Raw genomic sequence first — 21,439 nt, 5'->3', positions numbered from 1 at the left:
GGATTACTGGCACCTGCCACCACACCTGGCTAATTTTTGTTTTGTTTTGTTTTTTGTTTTTGAGATGGAGTCTCTGTTGCTCAGGCTGGAGTACAGTGGCACGATCTCCACTCACTGCAAGCTCCGCCTCCCGGGTTCAGGCCATTCTCCTGCCTCAGCCTCCTGAGTAGCTGGGACTACAGGTGCCCGCCACCACACCCAGCTAATGTTTTGTATTTTTTAGTAGAGACAGGGTTTCACCGTGTTAGCCAGGTTGGTCTCGACCTCCTGACCTTGTGATCCACCCACCTCAGCCTCCCAATTTTTGTATTTTTAGTAGGAAAGGGAGTTTCACTATGTTGGCCAGCCTGGTCTCAAACTCCTGACCTCAAGTGATCCACCCTCATAGGCCTCCCAAAGGGCTGGGATTGTAGGTGTGAGCCACTGCGCCTGGTCGACTTTTGATTTCTAAGGTTAACTATTAAGGGGAAAGTAACACACATATCCTTCTATTACTACCATCCCAACTGAGTAAATGGAAGAAACAAGTCTTTGTTGCTTGCTGGGTGTCACTTGGCTGTTGTTTTCTCTAGCTGATTTGGGCAGATGCAAAGTGGCTCTAGGATCCAAGTGCAGTGTTAGCATTAGTGAATTCCCAAAATATCTTGTTTTCCTAGGGTAAATTTACTTTATAACTACTACCATTGCCAACCAGAAATTAAATCAATAAATCAGTATGAGGAAATTGTCAAGAGGAGCTGGGAGTCCTGCTAGAAGAAACCAAGGGTTTATGGACTGAATTCCCACACTCCTCTGTAGCTGGCCTGCCACCCAGTTCCAGGGTCATGGGAGGCCTTGAGAGGGGGATGGCATCAAGACACTGGGGGCAGGAAAACACTCCAGCACTCTCGGTCCAAGTTGGCTATGGTGTCTCCGTAGCGCATTTCTTAACTCCTCCAGAAAAAAAGAGAAAGAAATCATTGCCAAGCTCCCTCTGCTCTTGTTTCTTGCAGGGAATACGTATTTCTAACTTATTAACCCTTTGCAGATACTTTCCATTTCTGCATGCTCAATGCTGCTTTTCTGTGAGCCCCTTTTCCCTCTGGTGTTGTTTCTCTAGAACGACATCACTCAGGACCCCGTGAAGAATACAAAAGATCACCCTGACTATGAGTCCTGAAGTTAACACAGTTGGCATACTTAGATGTTTGCTAGAGAAATGGCCTTTTTGAGGTTTTACATGAGTACTATAGGGTCATTCACTGAATCATGTAGAAATCGTCATTGCCACAAAAGTTACAGATGATCAAAACCAGCAAATAAGCCAAAAATATACATATTTTTGGAAGGAACAGCTCTCTGCAACCCTTCTTCTCCCTACCCTTCATGCCACACATACATACACTTCACATACAAACACATTGAGATTTATGCTTGGCCAGACAGGCACACTCTCAGGTTACAACTACTATCTACACAATGAGAACTACCAGAATAATAAATGAAAGCAATCCGATGCTATTCCTAGATATTTCTATGTTTAGTGCCATGCATTTAAAATATCCATGAGTTACTGAATTTTGTATACTTCATTCAAATATGTTAGTAGAATATAAACAGAGCCATTTGTATGACACGGAACCTCTTGATACCTGTACATGTCCAAGTGACTAAAGCAATTTGTTCATTTTTGTCTGGATGCTGGACATCGTCCTTACCTCAAACCTGCACTCCTCAGTCCACACTACTCCTTTCCCCGCATGACAAAGGAGCAAGTGAGCTGCCTTTGTGGGACTTAGCAGGGATTATCTACAGTTCTTCAATGATTCATTGAGAACTGTGAACTGCCCAAAACACTGGGAACTGATTTATCTTGAATAATCAAAGATAAACATACTGCTAATCTTGTAAAAAACAAACAGAACAGAACAAAACAAAAAATCCAGGTATAACTATTGATGTCAAAAGTGTAATTCCCCCAATTGCCACCCTTTAGAGTTAAGGTACTTGATATATAGGGCTATGTGCTCTCTCATGCCAACCCTTTTGTTTATTTTCCCACCTCTGCATGCATAATAAATCTGGCAAGCATAAAATTTAGATATTAGGTTGGGGACCTAAATCAGAAGTAAAATGCTATTTTCAAAAACTATCTCTAATTATTGATCTGTCTATGGACGCTGCCTGACATGTTGCCAATGCTGGCTTTTCTGATTCTATTTGAGTCATTCATTTTTCTCCCTCCCTCCCTTCATTGAATAAACACTTATTAAGAATTTGCTAATTATCAGCTGAGTAGGGTGGCTCACACCTGTAATCCCAGCAGTTTGGGAGGCCAAGGTGGGTGGATCACCTAAAATCAGGAGTTTGAGATCAGCCTGGCCAACATGGTGAAACCCCAACTCTTCTAAAAATATGAAAAATAGCTAGGCCTGGTGGCTCATACCTGTAATCCCAGCTACTTGGGAGGCTGAGGCAGGAGAATCGCTTGAACCCGGGAGGGAGAGGTTGCAGTGAGCCGAGATCACACCACTGCACTCCAGCCTGGGTGACAGGCGAGACTCTGTCTCAAAAAGAACACCACCACTACCACCACCACCACCACCACCACCACCACCACCACCACCATCACCACCACCACCACCACCACCACCATCATCACCACCATCATCACCACCACCACCACCACCATCACCACCACCACCACCACCACCACCATCATCACCACCATCATCACCACCACCACCACCACCATCACCACCACCACCACCACCACCACCATCATCACCACCATCACCACCACCACCACCACCATCACCACCACCACCACCACCACCACAATCACCACCATCATCACCACCACCACCATCACCACCACCACCACCATCACCACCATCATCACCACCACCACCACCACCACCACCACCGCCACCACCACCACCATCACCACCATCATCACCACCACCACCACCACCACCACCACCACCACAAAAGAACTTGCTAATTATCAAGCGCTACAGCCCAGGTGAGGGGGTTACAATAGTGGCCACACTGATAAGGTGGAGACTGTCAGGGCCCTGCCTGTATGACCTCAGCCTGCCCTGAAGGTCGCCTGCAGAACCCTTCCCAAGCCTGTGGATCTCAGCCTTTCTGACTTTCAGAGAGGGCTTTTCCTGCTGCAGGAGTGCTTGGCCTAGGCATGGAGAAAGACAGACGTACACAAGAGCAAACACCTCTGGGGTGACTTCAACTAGCAAGAGGCAGGACAGATGGAAAAAGACAGCAGCTTCTTCGTCCCTCGGTGGGACAATGCTTCACGGGGTCCCCGGTGGGCTCAAACCCGAGTTGCCCAGGCACTAACCCACCTACACTCAGGCTTTGCTGACTTCCCCCATTCCTGTCTCACATCCTCCTCCCTCATGTCCTTAGACTCAAATTCTTGTCTTAGGATCTTCTTTGGGGAAATTCAGTGAACCTACAAACTCACTTGGGAGACAAAGAAAAGGACCTCCAAATTGTCATCAACTCCTGTTTTCCCCCAAGTAATTCAAATAGTAGAATGCTAAAATAATTCAAGTTGAGAATCCTCTAAACCCAAGTTGCCCGACATGTTTGCAATGGTATTTTAACATATCCCTCAGCGTCACAAAAATCCATAAAGTGCTCATTCAAATGAAATGTGAAGGACATGGAAAACCCAGGCATATTCTCTGAAATAATTATCATCTGATGCCCAAAATACAATGCTCTCGCATTTCTCATTCTCTAAACTTAAAGATAATCCTTTGGTATTTTGGTCTTTGGACTGGCTGCTCCGTTCAGCTCTTTGTTAAATATAAATAACATTTCCTATACTGCAAAATAACATAATACCTTGAATCAAACCAATTGTACTTGGTAAACTTTACTTGAATGCTATTTTTCATCAACATCACATGCCCATTAGAAAACAAAGAACAGCTGGCTTTTCACTAAAGTGATTAGTTTTCTATGATTGAATTATGCATATTCAGTATTACCTATCTCCCCTCTATCTATCTTGAATTATTCCAAATTAGATTTCTATATCTAAGACACCTCAGTTTACTTTAGTGGAGGGGATAGACTGAATGCGAATAGAGTCAAAAGTAGAGAAGAATTTTGCTTCTTTAATACTTTTCAGTTCATATGGGGTAAATAAAACAAGGACAATTTTAACACCCATGCAGTCAATAAATGTCAGTTTCCAGGAATCAATTTCAAAACTATGGTTAATTCATAGTCCCTCTTTCTCTTCCTCTCTCTATATATCCATTCACACACTATCATGCTACCTAGACTTACACTGTCTGCAGCCACTGATACAGAATGAGAACATCTAGGAACTCAATTATTTGACACAAATAACACTTCACATTGGTAAAATAAACACTTTCTAATACAAAAACTACTTTCATTCCGTCAATTATAGCTACTCATCACAAACTCAGAATTGAAAGTCAGATCTTGATTGATATTATATCCGAAGCTCATAGGACACTGTATCCTAAGCTCAATAACAGAATATTACCTTTCTCAAGTTCTTTTCAATCCACAGGCTTCCACAGCTGTTTTATGGCAATCCAGAGTGTGAAGAGAAATTACTCCTGCAGTACCAGTTTCCAAAATGCTTTGTAGCATCTTCTTAAAAAGCAAATGGGAAGAAGCCAATCAGAAATAAGGTAGAATTGGCCAAGCATGGTGGCTCACACCTGTAATCCAGGACTTTGGGAGGCCAAGGTGGGCGGATCACCTGAGGTCAGGGGTTTGAGACCAGCCTGGTTAACATGGGAAACCCCATCTCTACTAAAAATATAAAAATCAGCCAGGCATGGTAGCACTTGCCTATAATCCCAGCTACTTGGGAGGCTGAGGCAAAAGAATTGCTTGAACTTGGGAGGTAGAGGTTTCAGTGAGCCAAGACTGCACCACTGCAGTCCAGCCTGGGTAACAGAGAGATACTCCGTCTCAAAAAAAAAAAAAAAAAAAAAAAAAAAAAAAAAAAAAAAAAAAAGAAAGAAAGAAAGAAAAAGAAAGAGAGAGAAGGCAGAATAAATAAAACCATCACATTCATTCATTCATTTTTATTGAGATGTAATTAAAGCCTAAGCATTATATTCTTAAAGCTCTGGATGAGAGACTTGGCAAGTGTCGGTTACTTCTTTCAAAGATGAGACTGGTGGCTGCGTAGTTGTTTGCTCCTCAAAGGATGGTCTGAGGACCAGAATCCTCAGAAACCCTGTGGGAGCTTGTCAGAAATGCAGAATTTCAGGTTTCGCCCCAGACCAGCTGAATCAGAACATGCCTTTAAACACAATCCTCAGGTCACTTCCATGGGCCACCTAAATTTGAGGAGCAGCTTTCTACGCTGTGATATGCCAGCATCGACACTTGTTTCAGCACTTTGCTTTTGCTTGTTTCAGCACCAGAACAAGGTTATGGTGGAAAACACCAGAAATGAAGATTCTGTCCCCAGGAATGGGGGATGCAAGTTACCAAAGAAGTGGCAAGAAAAGGTACAGACAACCAGAATGTAGTTAAAAGGGTTCCTGACTCTTCTGCCCCCAAGAACAGGCCCTACAATGATAACTGGACTCCATCCAACCCAACAAATGTTAGCTTGTCCAGTGATCCCACATAGTGTGGTCATGAGGACTTGCTTTTCATTGTCCAATCTTCAGCCTATTCAGCTGTAGAACAAGGAGATAGTGCAAAACAGGTTCCATGGAGCTCTAAGGTTCTACTAGGATTCTAGATTAAAAAAAAAAAAACCTAATAGGCTGATTATATACTGCAGGGAGAACAGTCACATAACATGAGAATTTTTGCACAATTATGCAGATTACTTTGTGATCTTGGACAATCTTTATGTCAAAATGTGATTATTGCTCCATTGAAAGTAACCATTTCTTTACCTTCTTTCTAACCTCTGCAGGACTTATTGTTTCTTTCTTCTCTCTCTCTTTTATTTATTTATTTTTTTTGTGTGAGATGGAGTCTCACTCTGTCACTCAGGCTGGAGTGCAGTGGCACAATCTTGTTCACTGCAACCTCTGCCTCCTGGGTTTAAGCGATTATCTCGCCTCAGCCTCCTGAGTAGCTGGGACTACAGGTGTGTGCCACCACGCCTGGCTAATTTGTGTGTGTGTGTGTGTTTTTAGTAGAGACGGGGTTTCACCATGTTGGCCAGGCTGATCTTGACCTCCTGACCTCAGGTGATCCAGCTGCCTCGGCCTCCCAAAGTGCTGGGATTACAGGCGTGATCCAAGGACTTATTATTTCTTTCCACTTTACAAAAGTCAACTAGAAGGCGCATGCATATCAGAGAAGGGAAAAAAATCTATGAGAGAGTGGAAGAGAGAAAGGATGAAGAACATAAGAAATATTTGCAGAAACACTGGATTATGAGAATTCCTAAAAACCAATGTGACCCCATCTTGCTCTCCAGGGCTTAATTTCTTTTGCAGCATTTCATTTCCCAATTATAAAGTAGGATTGTTCTTTATTACTGCTAGAAATGGGAACATATCTTTGTTAACCTCCCAGGCATCCCTGTATGATGTTTGAGTGGCCACACGCATTAACAAACAAAATGTGAAATCCTTGTGGCTCAACAACCCTTGGGATGATATACCATATTAGCTTCCAGCCACTGTATGACCTATTTTCCCTTACCTGTTGTGCCTAAGTTTCTCTCAAAGCACTGTCTCAAACTCATCTCTGCTCTTTTATAGGAAATTCTAATTTAGGATACTTAGGCCATACTGAAGAAAGGTGACAAAATGAATAGCTACAATGTCTCATGAATCTTGGATTTCCATTCACCCTGGTAGTCAAGATAAATTCTTGCATTATGGAAGTTGAAGTTGGATAGGACTTTCTCAGCTGAACACTGTCATCTGCCAGAGCTTCAGGCAAGAACCCAGAAAAGATGAAACTCCAGACATGACAAAATAAGCCAAGGAATACTAGGCCAAGATGTGAAAGGCCAGATGAGAACAAGCAGCGTACACGATTCTATTGCCAACAGATCTCCCCTAACAGTGTCACGCACCAAATTTTCACAGTGAATGTCAGCAAAAAATGCCAGTTGAAGTGGGTGGTCAAAAGAGAAGCATAGTCTATGACAAAGTCACCCCAGAGAAGTCCTTTTTCCTTTTACTCCCAAGAAATTACCAGAAGAAATTAAAATCCTTTTGAGTATTGCATTTATCTTTGCAGTAACATTTTTTGTTCTTAAGGATTCTCTATCAAATTTGCATCTTGTCTAATTTAGCAGAGAATGTCACCAGGATAAGACAACAGCAAAACCCTTTAGGGTGTGCAAAATGGCTTCAACTGAACCTCCGTGCAAACAACGTACAAGATGCTTTCTTACTAAACACCCAAACATCAAGTTCTATGTGCATAACTGCCCTTCAACCCTCACCTTCTCAAACTCAGTACAAAACAACCCTCGTTCTAGCTCTGCATTTCCAATGAATGCCTCTTCCTCCAGACATCCCTCGTTTTTGTTCATGATACTATGACATTCCTAAACTGGAAACGTGAGAATCATGTGGACTGCTCGCTCTCTCCTTCATTGCCTGAGTTTAAGCAAATAATATTGATTAGTTTTCCCCAATATTTTCTGTAATCAACTATTTCGTTTTTGTTTCTACAATGATCAGTCTAGTTCATGCACCTGTTATCCTCACTTCCACCATTCAGAAAGATTCTTAGCTCCCATTTACTCATGAGTTCATCTGATGCATATTTGAACACCTATTGTGTGCTGGAGGCACTATGCTAGGTGTTGAGGATAGAAAGGTGAGCACAGTAGACTTGGGGCCACTCCTCGAGGAGTTTACAAGCTGCTGGCTCTTCCCACCATGATAGATTGTACAGATTACCATCAGATTAACCCTGCTAACATGCTCTTTGAATTATATTTTTAACTCTGCTCCAATACCCCTACTGGTACTGAAAACAAAACAAAGCAAATCACAATGAGGTATCACCTCACCCCAATTAAAATGGCAATTATCAAAAAGACACAAAATAAGAAATGCTGGCACTCACTAGAGAAAGGGAACCCTTATACACTGTTTGTGGGAATTTACATTAGCATAGCCATTATGGAAATCAGTATGGAAGTTCCTCAAAAATCTAAAAATAGAACTGCCATATGATGTAGCAATCCCACTATTGGGTATACATGCAAATGAATTAAAATCAATATGTCAGGACATATCTGTACTCCCGTGTGTATGGCACCATTATCCACAATAGCCAAAATATGGAATCAACCTAAGCGTCCATCCACAGATAAACAGATGAAGAAAATGTGGCATATATACACAATAGAATACTCTTTGGCCACAAAAAAGTCAAAATCTGTCATTTTCAACAATATGGATGAACTTGGAGAACATTATGTCAAGTGAGATAAGCTAGGCACAGAAAAGACAAATACCGTATCACCTTACTCATATGTGGAATCTAAAGAAGTTGGTATGATAGAAGTAGAGAGTAGAATAGTGGTTACCAGGGGATGGGGTGGGGTGGGGATGAGAGGAGGGCACTGGGAGAGAAGGTCAATGGGTATAAAGTTACCGTTAGATACTAAGCTCTGTTGCTCTATTGTATAATAGGGTGACTGTGGTTATAAAAATATAAAATTATAATATATGTTTCAAAACAGGTAATTTTAAATGCTCTCACAACAAAGAAATGATAATTGTATGAGATGACAGATATGCTAAATACCCTGATTTGATTTTTGCACAATGTATTCAGGTGTAGAAATATCATGCTGTACCACATAAATATGTATAACTATTATGTGTCAAAATTTTTTTTATATACGGTTATAATCTGTCACCTAGGCTGGAGTGCAGTGGTGCCATCATGACTCACTGCAGCCTCAACCTCCCAGGCTCAAGCGATCCTCCCACCTCAGCCTCCTGAGTAGCTGGGACTACAGTTGTGTGCCACCGTGCCTGGCTAACTTTTGTACTTTTTGTTTTTTTTTATAGAGACTTGGTTTTGCCATGTTGCCCAGGCTCATCTTGAATTCCTGGGCTCAAGCATTCCTCCTGCCTCAGCCTCCCAAAGTGCTGGGATTATAGGCATGAGCCACTGCTCCCGGCCTTGGGTCAATTTTTTTTTAAAAAAGTAAACCACTTCTATAATTCTAAAGCTTTGCAATCTGGCTTCTATCTACTTCTCTAATTCATATTTCATTATTCTCTTAACAAACCATCTGGGTGAAACCAGCTGGCTGGGTCTCCATCTCAAGACACTCTACGTTCCTTGCACTCTGCTTTATTTTTGACCTTTCTGGCTGCAGAAGGAATATTCCCTCTAATGATATTCTTTCAATTGCCATATGAAAAATGTTCTCTCTTTGCACTTAATTGTTTGGTCCAGTATATGTTACTTAATGTATTTTATACATATATATACACATATATATATATGTATATGTACTTTATCGTGTAAGACATTTTGCTAAGAAAGAACATGCTTTCTCCTACTAAAATTGATTCCTACTTTTAGAACCATTTGGTTCCTTTATTTAATTAACTAATTTATTAGTTTAATTTTTAATTGACAAGGTAAAACTTTCCCATATTTATGGGGTACATTGTGATGTCGTGATGTTCATATACATACACTGTAGAATGTTTAAATCAAATAATTACATATCTATCACTTCACATATTGATCTTTTTTTTGTGTGTGATGAGAACATTTAAAATCTACCTTCATAGCAATTTTCCAGTATATATACATTAATTATAGTCACCATGCTGTGCAATAGACCTCCCAAAGTTATTCCTCCTGTCCAGTGAAATTCTGTACCATTTGACCAACATCTCCCCACTCCCAACCGCATCCTTTGTCCAGCCCCCATGCTACTCTGCTTCTATGAGTTTGATATTTTTTTTAGTAGAATCTTTTGGTTCTTAAGGGCAGGGATCATTGTACCTTGCATCCTCCATAGGACCTCATATATTTCCTTGATCAAAGATGTCATTAGTAATGATACTGCCTGATATGTTTTGGCTGTGTCCCCACTCAAATCTCATCTTGAACTCCCACACATTGTGGGAGGGACCTGGTGGAAGGTAATTGAATCATGGGGGCAGGCCTTTCCCATGCTGTTTTCATGATAGTGAATAAGATTCATGAGATGTGATGGTTTTATAAAGGGCAGTTCCCCTGCGCAAGTTCTCTTGCTGGCCACCATGTAAGACGTGACTTTGATTCTCATTCACCTTCTGCCATAGTTGTGAGGCCTCCCCAGCCATGTGGAACTGTGAGTCCATTAAACCTCTTTTCTTTATAAATTACTCAGTTGTGGGTATGCCTTTATTAGCAGCATGAGAAAAGACTAATGTACTGCTATTATCGAGAGATTCATTTTAAGATTTCATTGTGTTGTCCATAAGCATCTACATTATTAATTAGGTGTATATTTTAAAAACTTGTAAACCATATGTAGAAACCTATTACTTTGAAAGCCTAATTTGGAAATAAATTTTCTTTACTTTGGAAGGGGTGCCGTGGTGCCCAATGATGAATTAGGGGCCACCAGGTGTCACTATGTCGATGCTAGCCTGAGTTCCACAGGTTGGGATCTGGGTGAGGGAGGGTCTCAAATTCTGTACTGTGGTGGTAAACAGAGTTTCCACTTACTCACTAGATAATCATGTTTCCAATATGAGTTTCTCTTCAGAATCCTTTATGGAGCCTTTATTCCTTAAAGCTACACTCCCCACCCCCAGCCAGCCTGACAAGCAGAGGTTTAAGGATGAATAGTCAAGTCTAATGGGGAATTTATTTTCTCTGTTGGCTCATGTCACTGCCTCAGCTTGGTTTTATATAGTGTTTTGTGAGTCTAATGTTGCTTATTTGAAAAATGAACACAATATAGGATGCTTGAGTGGTTTGAGTCCAAAAGGAAAACTGCGTATTTGCCAGAAAGAAGGAAAAGGAAAATACATAATAGAAACATTTACAAAATCTAATCTGAAAAGAAAGGTTTACAAGGTTTAAAACTATCTATGTATACATACGAATACATTTTATTAATTTATATGTTCTTGGTAGCTTGACAATCCCAAACGTCAGTGGAAGCCAATATTTAAGAAGGTATAAAAAGCAAATCAACCTTGGGCAGGCACAGAAACTCTCCAGCCTGTTTTGTTTTTGTCAAAGCTCATTGGACAGCAAAATCTGAAATCTTTTAGAGGAAAAAGAAAGGCTTTTTAACTAACATGGGTGTGCTTTATATTACAAAAGTTATTAAAGATGAGAATATTGTATTTAATATAGAATGTTATTATATCTTGGAAATGCCCCCTTAAATACGGAAGAAAATGAATGGCAAAAGGTTATGGGAAAAAATTATTCACCCAAGGGATAAGTAACTTTTAGGTAGCAAATGAGGAATTCTAACTGCAAAACTGTATCTTACATGGAAACCATTTTCTACCCCTTTGCTCTATAAACTCTGAAGATATGAATGCTTCCACAAACAGAATGAATAAATCTCCAATTCTCTATGGTGACAAATCCAGAAAATGGCAGGTTTTATCTTAAAGAAGCTCCACTGCTGCACAAAAGCTCTCATGCACAAATAATGGAATTCTCAAATTGGGATAAATGTGCTTTTAAGAATTTTTATTTTGATCATTTATTTCAGGAAACACTTGTGGATCATGCAACATAGCTTTGAATTACAGAGCAGATAAAGAAAAATCTAAAAGGAAAAAAAATTAGGGCAGGCCTTTATTAATTTTTAAAGTATGTCTTTGCTATACTCTTATAAAGAGCCAAATAGGGTATCAGAATCTCTGGAGATCACCAGTATAATTTCTTTATCATGTTCCATTTAAAATTTAATTATGCAGTCTACCACAAGAAGAATCTGAGAAGTCTAAATAGGTCACACAGTGAGTAACTTAACAATATTCTAAAGTTTTCCTCGTAAAGATCATTCCTTTGATAGTCTGTTACACATCGGAACACTATATTACAAAACAAGTGTAATTTAATTCACTCACTATGGATTCTTATACGCATCTATAAAGAATTTGGAGAATTAATGAACAGCACATTTGTGATGGAACTGCCCGTCATAGGTGGGCAGTATTTGCATATATACTTCCTTTAAGCGATTGTTATTTTCATGTTTTACAGCAAGGTCAGGAGACTTTTACATTTAATGCTTTGGGTATTCTCTTTTAAATCATCAACAATAACTCATAGCAAGGCAACAATCTAGGCACTGCATAATTAAAATCTGCATTACAGGGTTATATGCCCGATGGCTTGATGCACTCTCATCTCCACCTCAAATTTCAACTAACAGGTAACTTTAATTTCCTTATAATAAGATAAACAGCAAACACTGTTTTAAGCACTTTACATGTATCATGTCACTTACTTCTCGGAACAGCTGACCCTATGATTACCCATTTTACAGATGAAGAAACTGAGGCAGACAGAGGCGAAGAAACTTGCACAAGGTCAAAGACCAAGTAAGTGGCTGAACTGGGATTTTAACACAAGCCGGAGTTTGGCTCTAGGTCATATGCACCGCATCACTTCACTGGGCTGCTCCTTATAATGTAATACAGTATCCTCTCTTAGATTTGAACACACCTAAGCACTGGTAAAATAATTAGCATAATCCTCTCTTTCAGTGAACTGAGATAACAGCTACCATGTATTGATTGCTGTATGGCAGGCATTGAGCTAAATACTTTACATGGGTTATCTCCACACAGTGATACTATGAGATGGGTATTATAATTCTTCCAATGTTATAAATGAAAAACTGAGGCAGAGAGAATAACTATAATAACTTGTTTAAGTTCACATGATTAAGAAATGGCAGACACAAGATTCAAGCATTTCTGCGCCCAAAGCCTGACCTCTTAGCCTCCATGTTAACATGGCCTCGAAAGCAACAGCTCTGTGCAGCTTGGCAACAACAGGATTTAGGTTAATAACTTTCCAGCCAATTAGATGAATTTTTCCACGTGCAAAAATCTATGGAGCAGTGAGAAGAGTGAGAAGGGTGAGAGAAGGCAGAAATCATACATCTTGTCTACCCCTGGTTCTTTAGGAGAAGGTTTCCTCAATCCTTCCTCCCTCCTTTCCTAATTCAAACATTTATTCATTGATTCAAACATTTATTAATCCACTCAAACACTTATTAATTCATTTAAACATCTATTCAGATGGTCAAACACTTATGCAAATATTTATTCAGTGCCTACTATGTTCCAGGCACTGCTAGGCACTGGGGACTAACAATGAATAGTAATAAGATTTTAGTGTGTTTCCTACTTAGTGGAGAAGGTGTAAAAGTCCTCCAGTCAATTATGTTATTTGGTGACACAGATGTTAGGATAGGGGCTAAAACTGGGGTCTTTGGGAACCAACAGAAGGAACATAAAACTCTTCAGGGCAGAGAAGGTATCAAAGAAACCTAGGATGTGTCTAGAACAGTGGTCAGCAAACCTTTCTATAAAAGTAAACAGTAAATATTTTCAGTTTGGGGGCTATACCATCTCTGCCACAACCACTCAACTGTGATGTTGTAGCACAAAAATGGTACAGACAACACATAAATAGATATTATGGCTGTGTTCCAAAAAACAACATTTATAAGCACAGGCCACCACTTAGATTTCGTCTATAGGCTGTAGTTTGCAAATCTGGATCTAGAAGAACAAGTGGTAGAGAATTTGGTAGGGGAGAAAAAGAGCAGAGAGATGAACACAGGGCTTCCAAATAGAAGGAAGAACACGTGCACAGTCTAGCAGACCAGATGTCAGTTTTCTTATCTCTGGAATGGGGGCTCATACAGTCATTCAACAAACATTTATTGACTGCCAGTTCTGTTCAGGGGCCTACAAATACAGGAATAAGCCAGACAGGCAAGGGAAACATTGTTCTGGAGCTAAGGGGAAGGGAACAGATCATATATAAATCAACGAATAAAAACAGATGACAATAAATATGACAAGAAGTGTGTTGGGGGGTTACTTAATAGGGTGGTGAAAGGAGAACTTTCTGTGGAAGTAAGTGGGGAGAAAGGCCAGTGTGTCAGAAGCAAAGTAAATGAGAAAGAAAGTAGCAGGCGATGAGGCTGCAGAGGTAGACAAAAGCAACACTTGGAACCAAAGTACATTGTGCTGATTTTATTCTAAGCAATAGGAAACTCTTACATGATTTTATGAAAAAAACAATATTTTGATGGATGACTTTTCAGAGATCATTTGGACTTCTATGTAGAGAATGAATTGCAAAAGAGGAAGTGGGAAGGACCATTTGGAAGGCCATTTAACAGTTCAGGTGGGAGTTTACAGTGGCTTGGAAAGAGATAGAGAAAGTAGACAAATTGAAGATAAATTTTAGGCTGGGCATGGTACCCCATGCCTGTAATCCCAGCATTTTAGGAGGCCAAGGTGGGAGAGCTGCTTGAGGCCCGGAGTTTGAGACCACCTTGGGTAACATAGCAAGACTCCATCTCCACAAAAAATGTTCAAAATTAGCCCAGTGTGGTGATGTGCACCTGTGGTCCCAGCTACTTGGGAGTCTGAGGCAGGATGATCACTTGAGCCCAGGAGTTGGAGGCTGCAGTGTGCTATGATCATGCTACTGAACTTTCATCTGGGCAACAGAGTGAGACCCATTTCAAAAAAAATAAATAAATAAAGATACATTTTGGAAGTTGAGCTAACAAGTTACCTGCTAAGTCTGAAAACAGGGAAAGGTGTTTTTTTTTTTTTCTTTTAAATGTCCCTAGGTTCTCCTTTGAGTGTTGGGTGTATGATGACAAGGTGGGCTGAGGTAGGGTTCAAGAGTTCTTTTCCAGTCACATCAAGTTTAAGGTTACGCTTCCAAGTAGAGAGTCACATTAGCAGCTGGATATTCAGCTTTGAAGCTCAAGGAAGAAGTCAGGGCTAGAGATCTACAAATGAGAACCATCTGCATAAAGATGATCTTTAAAATCATGGAGCTAGATGAAATCTCTCTCCATTCCCTTCCCACAGGGGAACAGAGCAATGCCCAGGGCACCTTGGGACACCTCAACCTGCAGAGGCCAGTCAAGCTGGCAAGGAATAACAGAAGACTGATGAAGAATGGCCAGCAAGAGAGGAGGGAAACCTGGAGGGCTTGGTGTCTCTACAATGAAGAGAACACTTCATGGAGGAGGAAGTCGTCCCTAGGTTGAATGTGGCTGAAGGGCTAAATAAGATCACAGCTAAATGGCCATTGGGTTTACCCAGATGGAGAAGAAGAGCACCTACCTGACATGGATGCCATTCTTTAAGTACTTACAGTCGATTCTCCCCTTCCCCTGACTCCTACCTTTCTCCTTGCTGACAGAACACGCCTTCCATTACAAAGGCTGAGAATACCAGAAATCCAATGTCCCCTTCCTAAGGGATCAGGCATGGAAAAGGGATTCCTCCCCTAAAAAATAGTCCCATGGAAGAAGTTGGACGTGGTCCCCATGTGATGGCTGGAGTTGCTGTGAGCATGAGGTGCACGTTGTTAACATGATGAAGATGGCAGATGGTATACCAGGGTGCTGGCTGTAGTCCATTTTGTGCTGTTATAACAGAATCACACAGACTGAGTAATTGACAAAGAACACAGATTCATTTCTCACAGTTCTGGAGGCTGGGAAGTCCAAGCTCAAAGCATCAACATTGGTGTGAGCCTTCTTACGGTGTCCTCACATGGCAGATGGCAGAAGAGCAAGAGAAGACAAACATTGGGTCCTCACGTGGCAGAAGAGTGAGAAAGGGAGTGAATCTGCCCCCACAAGCCCTTTTTACAGTGGCATTGATCCGCTCATGACGTCAGAACCCTCATGACCTCACTACCTCCCATTCAGAACCCTCATGACCTCACCACCTCCCATTCATTCCCACCACCCCAGAGTTACATTGAGGATTAGGCTTTCAGCACATGAATTCTGGGGGACACACTCAGACCAATGAGGCTCTGAATTCACCCTGGGCCTTCTCTGACCTCTTGAACCACAGCTACAAACTCAACCTGCATTTTTAGCCTGCTATAACTATAGAGTCTTTTCAATGGATTCAACCTGAGAAAAATAATAAAGAAGGACATTGTAAGAGAAAGGTTTGTGCAGCACAGACTATGAGTGGTAGATGCATTAGAAAAGGTGAGGAAGTAGGGGCTGGGGCAGGGAGGAAGAGAGAGCACACCTCACCACCTGCAGCTGTGATTGCAGAGTCTGGGTACTGTGTGATGGTTGGGCACTGGAAGGAGAAAGTTGGGTTGTGAAAAGTATGGAAACCAGTCACTTAAGCCAGTGGGTTTGTTTCATATTGTGAGCCCCGTAGTGAATCTGAAAGAAGAGGGTTTGGAGGGTGGCAAGGTCTGGGGACTCCGTGGGCAATCCCCTGGCCTGTGCTCACCCACTCTGACCCACCCACTCCAGTCCTGCTCAGAAGGTTGGTTCAGAATGCTGTCCTTACTGCCTCTGATCAGAACTAGCCCATCTCGCTGCTGAAATCCTTTGGGTTTTTTTGTTTGCTTTGATGTTTTCCTAGTTCTTTATGGGTTAAACACTTCCCCACAGCACTGGGATGATCGGTACCTTCTTCATGCCACTGAACCACTTCAGAGAAGAGATGGTGTCCTGTCTGTTTTCTCCCACAACCAAGGTACAGCACGTACTAAGTATATGCTAAGCCTACAACCATGCTTGACATATACTTAGTGCATGCTGTACCTTGGTTGAATTAACGATAGAGGATGAACTATGTCAATACTGAACAGTGCCAGGCATGGGCCCCAGGAGAGCTGGGAGAGCTGCTATTTCTTAGGGATTATAAAGAAGACAGGAAATATCCATCCATCGACTCTAGATGACTCTAGAGGTTGGCCTGGAAGTACCAGCATATTTATCTCCCAATTTCTGAAAGTCTTTCAGAAGATGGCACTGTGTCCTGAGGACAGTGAGAAATAGGAGGTCTTGTTACCTATCAAAGCCCTCCATGTAGAAAGGTGAGCTCTCAGAGATGATCTGAATTCTCTTTGCTTCCACTGTTTCTGCCTATTGCTCCCTGATCTGTCACATCCATGACTGAGAAATATATGGTCAACCGGAGAGGTAAGTCTCGCCCGTCCATTAAACGGAATCTGTTTAGCTCAAATTTCAGATAACAAAGATCTATGACTTAAGACCAGAATTTCACACACAAAACGGCAGTATAATGGCTTTTCTGACAGTCATGCAAACCAGGCAGCTCTGTCTTCCTGGTAGAGGCTCTCAAACAATAATCCTATGGTATACGCCAGTGTTCTAGGTATTGGGGGCTCCCCAATTGCTAAGATTGAATTGTTTCCTAACCCCCTCACAGAAGGCAAAAAAAAGAGATCAAGTTACTGGATTAATATACAAGGGAAAAGTCTAAATTTTTCTTTTATAACTTTACTTTAACTTTTGGCCCCTGCTTTCACTGGTTTATACTAAAATCTAGTACAAGATGACATCTGATTTATATTCCGAATTATTTTAAGCTTCATTGACGAATACTTCATGGTCCTCAGAGAACATCCTGACTTTTTGGTGTTGTGTATAAGAATCAGCATGTGAATCTCTACTGCAGTACTTAAGATACTTCTATTAAGGTCTGTTATATCCCTTCATTTTCTAAACTGTTTATGCTGAATAACAGTGGACTCTGTTAACAAGGAATTAAAATGCTCCCTTTTTATCAAAAACAGCAGCTCACAGTAAAACAGTAAAACCTCTGTTATATCAACCTCTGTTGATATAAACCTTGTTTATATATTTACTCAGCTATCCAAAATAAAATTTTCTCTCTTTATAGGCATTTATATTGAAATCTCATTCCATTTGAACAAGTTGGGTTTCACCATGATTTAATTAAAACGCATCTACTGAAACGCAACTCCCTTCATCCTAAAAACCAGATCTTGAAAAACATGATTGTAATGGGGAAAACAATTGCTCAGATTGCTAAATTGTCCTTTGCTACAAGCAAAAATAAAAGCAAGGAGTCATTTATAAGATTGAAAATGATTGTTTTCACATTTCAAGAAATGGTTCCATACATCCCGTTTCCGGGACACTTCAAGATAAAGAGATCGGCATGAATAGTACATGTAGCCAGTTTAAATATTTGTTTTAATCCTGACAAGATCATTGGTTTTAATATTTATAATATAATTACAATGCTTAGTGCATGTTGCTCATATAATCTAATTTTTTTCTGGTGACTTATTACTACCAGGCTTTAATTTCAGCAATGGCAAGAATTCAAAAACACATTTAGGTTATCATTAGTAATGAAAAACAAACCTAGTGCCTGTTCAAGCACCTTGGGCACATATCTCATTTAGACTTCAAAGCATTTTTAACTACCCAGATGCAATCCACTGCTACAGGATGTGCACATTTTCACAGAATATTATCCACCAGTGGCCAGGGTACTTTAAATTAGTACCATGTAAGGTAATGACAGTGGAAATACTCTACCCTTATGCAACCAGTGTAAATGGCCTTTCGGAACATTTCAAGACAGTCATGGCCAATGAAAACCAAACCATAAAACTGCTCTCAAATGCCACCGTCTTCCTTCCCAGCCACATATCACTAGTTAGCCGTTGCCTGAGTTGCAATTTTCCATTTTTCCTAGACGTCACAGAGTAAGCGCACTTTTATGACTAAATGCAGAAAAAACTCAGTGTCACTAATCATTAGCCTACAAACACACAAAATAACTACAGGTGCCTTGTTTTCCACAGCACCGAGGTATTTCGGGGCTAATTTGTACTTTCCTTGTGACAGGCTGAAGAAATCTGAAAAAAGGCTGAAAGCTGAAACAACTGATGGAATTCTACGAGACTGTACAAACAAACAAACACTAGCAAAAGAAACAATCTGGATGCAAGGGAAGGATTCATCATCAAATAATCGCATTATTTCATGTTAATGTGGGGAAGGGAAATACCTATCAATGGCTACATCTCAAACTGCCCCTGGAGAAGTCAAAAGAATACCTGAAGCTATATATTAGAAGCACGATTGCGAAATCACTGATGTATATTTCTCACTCCTTTATTGCCAGGCAGTGCGGTGACTGCAAATTGCAGTTAGAATGGGAATGTTGGCATGTTGTTTATTTTCTACATGACTCGACATTAGAATAACAAAAATTCCTGAAGAAGAATAAGTAGGCTCATTACCAAAATACCACCCACCAAACTTAAGGAGAGAGCAGCTTCTCCCTTGGGTAATAAACCAGCTACAAAAGATCGTTCCTGGGGAATAAACGCATTGCTGCTTGGTATTCAAAATACAGCGCTACTTAATAGAATTCTGGGTGTTGACGGTGATTTCTCAGACATCTGAGTAATTTTCATCTGTGTGATTACAGCACGGAGTGGGTCTCTTCTGACAACACAGAGGTGGTCCACTCCTTAGCTGCTCTACAAAAGTTTGGAAGTCATTCCTCATTCCATTATTTCAGGATTAACTTCCTCAGCACAAACGTGGGTAGACACACAACAGTCTCTCTCCCCACACATGATGGGATACTCAGGTCTTCAGGGTGGACTTTTTCCAGAGTGAAAGCACAAAGACAAACAAACTCGGCAGGGAGACACAGACCAGAACACTCGGACAGTTTTAACCCTGAAAACTGGCACACGATGGAAATGTTTCTTTGGGACGTTATCCAAAGAATGAAGACATACAGTAATTTAAATATTTGGATCACAGTAAACAGTTTTTTTGGCAATATTAATCATGATCCTATAAGCAAAGATTTTCTTTACATAAAAAAAGCAACCAAATGTGCTTATCTCCGGTAACAGATGGCGACAATTTGTACTTTCCCCTGTTCTCCAGTGCCGTTCATGACAACACTGTGCTCACTCTGCTTTTCGTGTTCTTGAGAGTCTCTCGATTTCTACTTCCAACAGTTTCTAGGCAATATCCTAGGACATATTAATACATTCACGCATGATTATCGAGTACCTTCAAAAACTAAAGCACGAGACAGGCGCGGGGGCTCACGCCTGTAATCCCATCCATGCTTAGGCTGAATGTCTGAGACTCCCTGAGGCCCCAGCCCCACACACCGCTCTGAATCCATGCAGCCCTTTCCTGCTTCCATCCTTGTTCAGATGGAAGCCTGGGCTCTCCTCTCAGGCTGATCCCGTCTGTGCCCTGGATCCCATGCCCTCTTGTCTTCTCAAGGACTCCACCTCCTTCCCCCATCTCCTGATGTCTTCTACGCATGTAGATGAGTAAGTTTCTCCTCTCTTTAAGAAACATCCGACCTGGCCGGGCACAGTGGCTCACACCTGTAATCCCAGCACTTTGGGAGGCTGAGGCAGGCGGATCACCTGAGGTCAGGAGTTCGAGACCAGCTGGCCAACATGGTGAAACTCCATCTCTACTAAAAATACAAAAATTAGCCAGGCGTGGTGGTGCACGCCTGTAATCCCAGCTATTCAGGAGGCTAAGGCAGGAGAATCGCTTGAACCCAGCGGTGGAATTTGCAGTGAGCCGAGATCATGCCACTGTGCTCCAGCCTGGGTGACAGAAGGAGACTCCAGCTAAAACAAACAAACATAAACAAACAAAAAACAAAGAAACACGTGGCTGGGCACAGTGGTTCATGCCTGTAATCCTAGCATTTTGGGAGGCTAAGACAGGTGAATCACCTGAGGTCAGGAATGAGACCAGCCTGGCCAACATGGCAAAACCCCATCTCTACTAAAAATACAAAAATTAGCCAGGTGCAGCCTCCCAGAAGGCTGAGGCAGGAGAATCGCTTGAACCTGGGAGGCGGGGGTTGCAGTGAGTTGAGACTGCACCACTGCACGCCAGCCTGGGTGACAGAGCGAGATTCTGTCTCAAAAAATAACAACAACAACAACAACAATAACAAACAAAGGCATGATCCTTGGTGCTCAGGAGAGATTCTAGATACATGCAATGCCCAGTAAAATACCTCTTAAATTATTGCCCCTTCCTCTCTCCCTCCCTCCCTTTCTTCCTTTCTTCTTCCCTCCCCAGTCTTCCCTCCCCCATCCCCTCTCCTTCCCTTCCTCTCTTCCTTCTTCCTTCCTTTCTTCCTGTCTTCCTAGTCTTATCTCCATCTCCTCTCCTGTCCTTCTTTCCTCCTTCCTTCCTTCTTTTCTCCATTTCTCCCTCCCTTCCATTAAATGCTGGTAATCATCCTTGATGGCTAGTTATCTAGAGCTTGCATTCTGTTAATCATGTTTTATTTAATTATTGACATAAATAACAAAAACATATAAACCACATTAATACATTACATATAAAACACATTGATCAATTACATATTAATTTCTTTCTATGATATAATATTACTAAGTATTTATTTCGATGACAATGAGA

At 41.2% G+C, this 21,439-nt stretch overlaps 1 protein-coding gene and 1 long non-coding RNA gene across 6 annotated transcripts in view; one reads left to right on the top strand and one right to left on the bottom strand.

Annotated features, from left to right (window-relative positions):
* Window positions 1-21,439, bottom strand: part of CELF2 (CUGBP Elav-like family member 2) — an 866,142-nt gene that overhangs the window by 393,705 nt on the left and 450,998 nt on the right. The gene's annotated exons all lie outside the window — the stretch shown is intronic.
* On the top strand, window positions 4,769-16,851 carry LOC135964879 (uncharacterized). The gene is made up of 2 exons (XR_010577625.2): window positions 4,769-5,513; window positions 6,732-16,851. It is a non-coding gene; the product is annotated as an uncharacterized lncRNA (long non-coding RNA).

The sequence above is a fragment of the Macaca fascicularis genome, chromosome 9 (genome assembly GCF_037993035.2).
Source record: "Macaca fascicularis isolate 582-1 chromosome 9, T2T-MFA8v1.1".
NCBI classification, from domain to species: Eukaryota; Metazoa; Chordata; class Mammalia; order Primates; family Cercopithecidae; genus Macaca; species Macaca fascicularis.
Note: the sequence above shows the minus strand (reverse complement) of the source record. Positions and strands in the feature narration are given on the sequence as shown.